The 11,028-nt window shown below is 43.5% G+C and overlaps 1 pseudogene; it reads right to left on the minus strand.

Moving 5' to 3' along the window:
• Positions 1-8,192: 8,192 nt before the first annotated feature.
• LOC146005962 (5S ribosomal RNA) lies at positions 8,193-8,310 on the minus strand (annotated as a pseudogene).
• Between the last annotated feature and the right edge of the window lie 2,718 nt (positions 8,311-11,028).

Genomic DNA, 11,028 nt, shown 5'->3' on the forward strand with positions numbered 1-11,028 from the left:
AACGCGGACCCCGGAGTTGCACACACCTCGCCCCGCCCTCCTCCACTCAGTCCCCGCCCACCCGCTCGCTGATTGCCAGCAGCAGCGCTTCTCTGCTCAGCCCCGGCTATACACATGCACACAGTTCTGCTGTTGGAGCCGCTGGTCTCAGTGCTACTGTACCCCGGGGCAGGAGAGTTGGGGGCAGGTCTACCACCACAATATGCCTGACTAATGTGCATGTTCCCTAACCTGCTTATTAGTGCTCTGCTGTCTGCAGCCCCTTAGATCTATAGGTGCTTATATAATACAGTATATCCCACCTCCCAGTATTCTGTATTTATATACACTGTATCCACTGTTTTTCAGTGGTTCCCCATGCTACAATTCTCCTTTCGTATTATAGATAGTAATTTTCCAGCGAGGTTATAACAGACTACACCTTACATTAAGATGACTTGTAATAGGGCATGCAGCATTCATACTCATTATGAGCAGACACATAATAATGTTATATACACTATATATAGTCCTGGCTCCAACCATATCCCAGCTCTGCTGTCATACATTATATTCAGACCTATAGCCGTAATACAGCACCACATGTATACACTGTAAAAACTCGTGAAGAAGGGACTACTATATAATGATCTGATCTATCCTATGATATTAGAGCTCTCCATTGTATATGTGTACTACTGTGTGCATGTCAGTGACAGCCGCAGTTCCCTACTGTTCCCTACTGTCCTACATTACTACATTGTGATATAGTGTTGCCAGTACCTTGTGATACAATGTTTCCCCTGCTTCATATACAACCCTGCACATACTGTTTACATTCTATAGTATGTTATTTCCCTAGGCCACTGTCCTGCATTAGAGTGCAGCCTGGTAGTTATTACATATACTTGTCATGTATTGTCTCAGTTACACCCTATAAAATGCATTTACCCTTCCCCAGCTGAAAGCTACAGATAGCTCCCAGGAACCCACAGATCACATTCACTGTGTATGTTGGAATTAGCCCTTGGAAATCCAATGCCATAATGGATACATGAAATAGGGACTCTTAATGACTCTTCATTAAATATCTGCGTTTAAAAGCTTACAGCTAAGTAACGAGTAATAATGGCTCATTACAGTCACTGTGCACCCACCGCCTGCTGTAACCGGAGCATCTCTGTACATACGGCCAGCAGCAGGCATTATACTATGGGGCTGCATTATGGATGAGCTCATTTCTGTTTTATGTCATATTGGCCATGTGTTGGATTATGCTGCCGTACAATAGTATGGAGAGGCAGCTATGTACAGTACCAGTGGTAGTGGCAGAGCCTGTGCTGTGTGTGTGTGTGCCTGGGCTGCTGTGACAGTACAGTGTAATCAGTAGGCTGATCACAGGGCAGAGCATGTCGTTGGACTGGATGGGGAAGGACTCCGAGACCTAGGGCAGACGGTTAGTAAAATTAGCAATCCAAAAACTACATGGCGCCAGTGAGGCGACACAGACAGAGACTGACACTCAATTATCCCTTAACAATACCAGGCAAACACACAGCCCAGCCTGATCAATATCAGAGCAGTGCGATCCCTCTGCTGATATGCTAATTCCCTGCTACAGAGCTGCCGCACAGCATCAAAGAGGGGCTAGACTTATGTATGTATAACATATATATATATATATATATATATATATATATATATATATATATATACATGCATACAGTTCAGCAATGTAGTTGTTGCCAAAACAGACAAACAACTATGTAGTGGGTGATACTGAGGGTGGCTCCCCAGTCTACTGTCCTCTGTCCTACCAGCAGTAGTTTGTTTGTGTCTGCTTATGTCTGTGACAATGAAGTGTTACCATATCATGTCATTTACATGGAGACAGGAAGAAATGTACTGTAAATAGCATAGGCACCTGAGAGGTAAGGACATAAACAAAACTTGCACTAGAATTTGTCAGGTTATTTGTTTCACAAATACCTGCTAACACAACTACCTGCCAACACAACTACAGTACCTGCTAACTAATGTTCACTACTGTGTTGGTGATACAGGAAAAGTTGTGTTAAATAATTAAGCAACAGTTTGTTACTCCTTATTAATACGGAAATTGTAATGGAACAAATGTTACTGATTAGCAGGAACACGATGTCCAAGTAATTAAAATGAATATACTGAATATTGTTTTTATTTCAGCTCATATTATTTCATACATATTATTTTTATTATTATTTGATATATTGCAACAATCAAGGACAATTTAAATTAGGTCTGCCAGGTCAGAACAGTGTATATATAAGCAGTGAATGGCTTTAAAATAAAATAAGTATTAAAAAGTGTTCACAATTTTATTAAACCCAGACATTACAGAAATATAAGCTATGAAGCAAGTGTACGACAGCATGAAAAGGGTTCTAGGATTGCATTAACGCTGGGTTGGCACTATTGCTGGGGTGGCACTATCACTGGGGTGGCACTGTTGTTGCCCATCGGCCCCTTTTTTTTCCCACTAACACCATCTCTTTAATATTTTAATTACATTTCATCATCTTTTTCACTCTCTCTATAGACTGTATAGCTTCGGATTCCTATCACTAATATTTATTAACACTATAGTTTCTTCACTTGTGTGCTGCTCTGGGCATTCTGGCTTTATGCTGTTTTTTGTGGTGCCACACCATGCACCTAGATATAGCGCTAGGGACCCCCAAAATACGGAGAAGCCTTGACAATGGCTTGGGGGCATATCATACATTTGCACAAATATATGTAACCAATATCTCTGAATTCTATTATCATGTAGTGTTCTAGACTGGTTACTTATAACATTCAGTGAACTGAAACAATATATCTGTTAGTAATGTTGCAATTTTTGCAGATGGGCAAAACCATGCTGCACTGCAGATGGGGCAAATGTAACATGTGCTGAGAGAGTTAAGGTGCCCACACACACAGTAAGATTTTTGAAACCATATGGCCCTTTCCAACCGATCAGAACGACCAAATCTTTAAAAACTTACCGTGTATGGGCTTGAAGACAATCTAATGTGGGTGCCCATGGGTCGTTCATTGAGCTGCAACTCTGCCTGCTGCCGCTCCTCCGCGCCCTGGCCTGTGACGGGTAGGAAATTTCAAATCAATAGGATGGCCACTGATAGGCTGAGAGAGCCCTATTCACTTGATATCTCCTGTTTCTGTGCAGGGTAAATATTGGCTGCTTTATTCTTAAGGTCCCCACATGGTTAGATTTTTTAAAGCATATGGCCGTTTCCGATCGTTCAGATCCGTGTGTGGACTTGATGACGGTCCAATGTGGGTGCCCGCAGGTTGTTCATCGAGGGTACAGGGGATGCAAGTGCCATGAAACCCAGCGGCTTGGGGGGCCCCAAGGCAATCCCCTAAAGCCTTTTTTTTTTTTTTTCAAATTGTGCCATCCATCAGTGACTCCCAGCACTGAGAAGCAGGAGCTGGGACCCTGCTCTAGGATGCAGGAGGAGGAGACCCATTGCCAGGTAGATAGTTAGGAGGAGACCTGGGAGCCGGGGGGTGCGGGACGGGTTCCCGACAGTCGGGATACCGACAAGCATTTACCCGACGTCGGGATCCCGACTGTCAAAACGCTGACAGCCGGGTGCCCGACGGACACCCACTATTTTCCCTCGTGGGGGTCCACGACCCCCATAGAGGGAGAATAGAATAGGTGGCTCGCGTAGCGAGCCACCGTGCCCGCAGCGTGGCGAGCGCAGCGAGCCCGCAAGGGGCTTTTTTGCACTCGCCATGCTGTCTGACTCTAGCCAGTCTGGATCCCGACGTCGGGATAATGACTGTCGGGATCCCGACTGTCGGAGTCCCATACCACACCCGTGTCCGGGTAGAAAGTGCAGGAGACCCGGCACTTGGGAGAAGATGGAGGAGGCCCAGCACTTGGTAGAGGAGACCTGGTTCTGGGGAGAGTGTGAAGCAGTCCTGATGCCGGGAAGCAGGAGACCCCTGGGGCCAAATGAGTGTGAGAATCAGAAAGTACAAGATTTTGGAAAGGTTTTACATCAATTACATGGCAACATCAACCTGGTTTTTCTGTGTAAATGATTGCTGCTTTTAAAAAAAAGATAACACTCTCCCAAAACCTCTCACTTTCTGATTCTCACACCCTATTGCCTTTAGCCCATCTATTGCCTTTAGCCCATAAAAATAATTTTGATGGCAGATAAGAACCACTTGGCCCATCTATTCTGCCCTAAATACATTCACACACTTACACACTAGGCATCATTTTTTTATTTCAGGAACAAATAACCTACCAGTATATTTTTTTATTGTAATAGGAAACCAGAGTAACCAGAGGAAGAAAACATGGGAAGAAAATACAAACTCCACACAGTTTAGGCTATGGCAGGAATAGAAGTAATAAAAAGCATTACACCATCCATACTGCCCTCTGTTATCGTTTGCAGTAAGGAAGCATTATCCAGTATGCTACATATAGTTGGAAGTATTTAATTACAGGTATATATTTATTTCAGTTGATTAAACTAGCCATGAACGCTGGGATTTAAGGAGATTGGGGACTATCTGGCTTCATGTGTTATGGCCAATATTAAAAGATCTCTATATCTAGTGGACAATGTAAATGAACCTGCTGGTTGATGTCGGTACAGTGGCAGAACTTGTGGGTGGTGAGCCCAGGTGCAGAATATAATTCGGGGCCCCCTCCTCCACTCCATTCCAAGTTCACAATATAAAACACGGCAGTGGGTGACAAGGAGAGGCAGAGGGTGACAGGAAGAGGCAGGGGGCGGCAGGTAAAAACAGAGGGTGAAAGGGTGGCACTAATGGTAGTGCCACCTCTGTGTCTGGTAGTAACCAAACTTTCCTTCCTCCGTGACAGGTCTGTACCAGAGAACTGGTTTTCTTGGATGTTTATTTCAGGGTTCTCTCAAGACTCAATTGTTTTCAATTTTGTTTGAAACAACCAGATTCTCAGTCAAAACTTCTGTTTGAGCAGCTTAATGGTATATACTACTGTATACTAGTGCCGAGTTATGCACCTGCCCATAGTGCACTGCAATTAAACATTTACACATCTCCAGCCATGCCTTGCAGACTTCTGATTTACTACATAATGATATACTGGTGACATGCTTAGGTGGCAGCATGTAGTAATTGTTCTTAGTGATTTCCATTACATTGGCCAATTATTAGGAACAATGCATGTTCTTGTTGTCTGAACACATTTCTCTGCCACTGGCTGGGAGTGGCTGTAGTTTGTAGAAACATTATTTTGATTGTTATTGAGCCTCAACTTATTTACTGTATTCAGTAGAGAAGGTCAGAGCAGAAGTAGAATATATCCAGTATGTGATCCAATTATATGGACATACGAAGGCTGTGCAGAATCGCTCTGGAGCCTTTGGACATTGGCCAACTCCCACCCAAACTGACTTGCAGGAAGTTCAGCCACAGGGCATTCTATGCTAAGTGGAATTTCAAATATTGTAAATCACCGTAAAAAATTGTGCAAAATAGTATATAATAATATGTCATTTTAAAGGTTTTTTTTTTCAAACAAATGTAAACGATGTGAGAATAATGGTTTATGTGTTTCCGCTTCGCATGCATAGCTCAGGTGCGCCCACTCCCCCACTCCCCCACTCCTCTTCCGTTCACTTGATTTGGCTCTGCTCGTCATCACCTTCATCAGTGCGCGTCTATCTCCACCTATAGGCGTATCCATAGTCACTAAGGGGCAGTGGTGGGTTTAACCTAGTTACTGCAGGTCTACCCCCCCCCCTCCCCCGCCGCCCAGTTACAGTGTCAAAACTAGACATTTTAGTGCCCTGTGCCAGAAAGGGAATCGTTGCGCCCCCCTCCCCAGTGCACGCTGTAGGCACACTACACATTTGTTTAGGGGCGTGGCTTCATGACCACAGGAGTAGCATCCCCCAGTGTCAGCCTTCTCCCCCTTTCATTAGTGTTAGCCCTGTCCTCCTTTTCCCCTAGTGTCAGTCTTGTCCCCCTTTCCACCCATTGTCAGCCCTGACCCCTTCCCATATGTCAGAGCTATGATATCTCCTCCACCCAGGGGCGGATCCAGGATAAAATGACAGGGGGGGCACCATGATAAAAGAGGGTTTGGGTGGGGGAGGGGCGGTGTTAGTGGTGCCAGTGTACATGCTAAGAGAGCGGCAGAGAGAGGGTGGGAATGTGATTAAAAATAGGCCCTGACATTTAAAGTACGCAGGCCCACCATGGTGACAAAAGTGAAGGATGTAGTTGCGCGTGCGCCGAAGGCGCACTCCGAAAAAGGGTGTGTGTTTTTGAGTGTAGTGTACAACACCATATAGAACTTCTACACATTATGCAACAAAATACTAGACCCCATTATACTTGCCCCTTACACATGATGCCAAATGGAATGAGCCAAAATTCAAATAATGTCACGTGGATTTTGTCAACATTCACATAATGCCACACGGATTGAGTCAAAATTTACATAATATCACACGGATTGAGACAAAATTCACATAATGCCAAATGGATTGAGCCAAAATTCCCATAATGCCACACGGATTGAGCCAAATTCATAAAATGCCACATGGATTGAGCCAAAATTCACATAATGCCACACGGATTGAGTCAAAATTCACATAATGCCACACGGATTGAGCCAAATTCATAAAATGCCACATGGATTGAGCCAAAATTCACATAATGTCAGACGGATTGAGACTAAATTCACATAATGCCACACAGATTAAGCCAAAATTCACAATACGCTTCATAAACAGGGACATTGTCCACCAAAGGCACGCATTAAACATTCACACCATAATGTCCATTACACGTTAAGTTACACGCCATTATGTCCATTATGTATTATGCCAAACACCATAATGCCTATTAAAAATGATGCTACATAAGTGCTGCTTTTCTACATGCTCATTGCCAAGGGTTCCATGCTCATTGCCAGAGGTTCCATGCTCGTTGCCATGTGGTATTACATGCTCATTGCCAAGGGGGAATACATACTTGCGGTAAATGGGGGACAGCCGCCGCCAGGCAGAAGTGATAGCCACTGACAGTGACAGAGTCTGGCTATATTCAGAGCACTGCAGGTCCCGGCTATTTGAAATAATACCTCTTTCACACCAGAAAATGCATTGCCAGGTTGGCCCCTTTAACACCAGCCTAGTCCCTGCATTTTCTTGTGTGAGGGGGAGAGAAAACCACCCCTCCCCCCATTTAACCAGTTATCTCATTTAACTGGCTATATCTTCGGAACCAACTGACCCATTTACATGAGACAAGTATCATATTGAAGAACTTTTGAGTGGGCTTTGAATGATTTTGGTCCAGTGAAACTGGAACTTTGGTTCCAGAGTAATCTGCCCTCAAAGAACATGAACAGCCATGAAATTACATTTCAAAAATAAAACAATCGGTTTACACGCAATATCTCAGGAACCGATTGACCGATATGGACCAGCCTGGTATATTATTGAAGGAATTAGCGAGAAGGATTGGCACTGGTTTGACGTGATCAATTGAAATTTATTATAAACAAATAATCGAAAAAAACAACATAATTACTGCTTGTTAGGAAAGATTCTTTGCAGTGTTAGGTTGGTGGTGCTCCCAAAAGGATGTTCAGTGATTAAACTGAAAAAAATGGGGGGGTCACGAAGATGACCACAAGGGAACATACGTGAGGTTTTTGGGGCACACTTGAAAAGATAATGATAACGAGTGAGTGATGTGATGGACAATGAGTGTAATAAAGCTTAACTTTTATTAAGATTGATACTAAAAAAAGACACTGTAAATATACGATAACGATATATAAATCCAAAGGCTAATTGCCAAACAAGGGTCCTTGATTCAATTCGCAAAGTCAGCGCAATGTTCAGATAGATATACAGTGTACCTGTAAAGTCAACGCTTATCAGTGGATATGATTTATTTAATTTACACCGATGTGTGGTATGGTTGATACAGGTATAAATTTAAGGATGCTTGACACACTTCATGAGCAATAATGATTCAAATATACTTAGATAATACCTCCGTCGTATTCAAGTATTGGTGGGTCACAACCTGAAATTTGGGGGAGTGCAAGAGAGTTGAAAGTTTGGAGGGTGTAGAGAATAAAGAGAGAATATAGAAAGCTTGAGATGGGTCCAGAAGGTGATCCCCTGTTTGCCTGATAATTACAACACCAGGTATTCCCAGTTAGTCTTCCCACTGGTACTAACCGGGCCCGTCACCGCTTAGCTACTGAGATCGCGATGGGTTCAGGCGATCCAGTGAGGTATGGTTGTAATATTGGCAGGATAAAGGGGCACCAGCATTGTAGCCCAAGTGAAATAGGGTGCTTCTGCTTTCAGTGGCGTCATCAGTGGCCCGCCCTGTTGCTTGCCTGTATTGCAGGGGGGACAGATTTAATGCGACTGATGAGAGAGCACTTAGATGAGGGTTTAGCATCAAAGAGGGGTTGGTGTCAATGATGTGGACCCTAACTTCTGCTGTCCACCATCTACTGATAGTATCAAATGATGGATGAGAGAGTAAAGGAGCGCTGATATTATTGAAGGCCCAGCGATTTGGAATTGAATGCGGTCAACCACAAGCTTCTGTAATACTATAGGGGGAACTGGCAGCCGTCGGAACCAGGTGGGGGTCGGAATTGACGGGTCCCATATTATCCTATGTGGAAAAAACGTTACAGCTTTGCCAGGCAATATCTCTGGTTCCCGGGGGGCTAGAGACATGGGGCTGGGCTCGTTAGAAAGCCCTGGTCCTCAGCTACAAAATGACATGAGAGGGGGGCACGTGCCTGGGTGCCCCCCCCCTGAATCTGCCACTGCCTCCCCCTCTTGTGTTGGGTCACATGCCAGTGCCCACTTGTTGCTGCAGCTATTCCTAGGCAGTGATATCCCCTCTACACTGCACTCTGTGTCCCATCTGCGCTGCACTCTGTTTTCCAGCCTCTGGGGGCTCCGATTCTTCAGTCAATCATAGCTCCGCCTGCTGAGCAGAGCACTGAGTCTAGGACACAACACATTTGAAAGCATCAGTAAGCATCAGATTAACCCTCTGCTATGTGTCCTAGGCTATGTTCAGCAAGGAAACATACTTTACGCGGGCAACACTCACTATCACTGGCTCTGACGCCATGATAAGGCTGGAGGGCCAGCAAATGTGCCAACAGTGGGCAAGGCACCACTGGCACAAACCTAGCTATTTTTTTTAATTGTTTCTTTATTTGATTTTAAATCACAGTTTGGAAAAATACATATCGAAAATACATTTCATAGACAAAAAAAAAAAAAAAAAAAGTAACATAAATACAGACAAAAAAAAAAAATCTTACATGACATACATACAATATTTGATGAATTGCTGTCCTTCCCTACCGGGACCATCTACATCCCCACCCATGGAACCATTAAACATCCTACCCTTTGAATCGCTCTTTTACAACTTCTAATTAAATCCTTCCAGTCTTCTCCCACCCTGTACCACCTACCCGGGTCCCTCAGTTTAGTTTCCCTTCTCTATTTGGTATCCAGACTGCTGGGTCAAACTGGTTATCTTCTTCCATGCCCAATCCTTTTAATATTGGATTTATATTTAATTTTTGTTGTGTTGCGGAAAACTCTACCGCCTAGTGTATCTTTAAACTATCTCTTGTGTAAACAGTTATGAGCTAAAAAGCATTCGTGAGAATAATCTATATTTAGAGTAGTGTTGACAATATGTGTTTTTTTTTTTTTTTTTTTTTTTTTTTTTTAAATATTAAACCTAAATACAAAAATCCAAGTGAAGAAGTCTTCATTTAATCTATTAATCTGTGTCCACACCTCTTTTAGAGTATGGGGAGAAATACCATTTATCCCATATTACGTGAAATCTACCAATATTATTTCTGGATAGGTACGCAGCTCTCTCATGCTCAAACGTCTGGTTAACCAAACTAACCCAGTCATTAATGTCCGGTGCTTTTTCTGCCATCCAACGTCTGGCAATGCATGTCTTAGCAATCGCCCCGAGATTAATGCCCAGCTGCCTTAAATCAGATATCACCCCAGGCCGGGACCATACCCCCAATAATAGCGCCTTGGGACATATTTCCCCACTAGGGATGCCTACCTTTATCAATACTTCCGCAACTTCCTTCCAAAATTTTTGTAGCGTTGTGCACTGCCATAATAAGTGCCAGTAGTTGCAACCCGTAGCCCTACATTTAGGGCAGGAGTCACTTTTTTCCCTTGCAAATTTTTTAATTTTTGTCGGAGTTATGTAGGTACGATGCAGGATATTGAATTGGATCTGCTGTGTCCTAAGGGACGTAGTAGCTAGCTTGGGTATGGCAAGTGCGCGATCCCAATCCTCCAAAGTGAGCTCAGGGATTTCCCTGGACCATTTTGTCATAAGATCGTGCAGGCCGGATGGCGGCAATATAGATGAAATATACTTATAACATTTAGATACGCCTTTAGAAGGTCCCAAGTTCCGTAGTAGTATTTTGACTGGGTGATCTTTTATAGTACTAGAGGATGTGTGTAGATGTTCTTCCATTGCACTTCTAAGTTGCAAGAAACGAAAAAACATATTGTTTGGGATCTGAAAATCTACTTGCAGTTGGGCAAAAGTTTTTACCCCACTTGGCATAGTCACATGGCCCACATTTCTTATACCAAACCGAGACCAAGCCGCCATTCCCTGATGCCTTCTGATGTTCCCAAAAGACTCCAGGGAAGAGAGACTCGTCTCAGGGTCAGTATCCTTATAGCCTATTATCCTAGAAATCCAAATCCAAATTTTTATTGCTTGGATAAGGATCAGAGGGTATTTCTTACGACATTTATTCGTCAGCAACGCTTGTAGAGGGGAATGACCCGGGATGGTCTTATTTATTAAATTTGATAATTCTACTTTTTTACAGGGATCTACAACCCACTCTCGAAGATGAACCAATTGTGTTGAGAGATAGTACAATTTAAAATTGGGGAGGGAAAGCCCACCAAGATCACGTGGTCT

This window comes from Crinia signifera, chromosome 5, assembly GCF_055691185.1.
Source record: "Crinia signifera chromosome 5, ASM5569118v1, whole genome shotgun sequence".
Taxonomy (NCBI): Eukaryota; Metazoa; Chordata; class Amphibia; order Anura; family Myobatrachidae; genus Crinia; species Crinia signifera.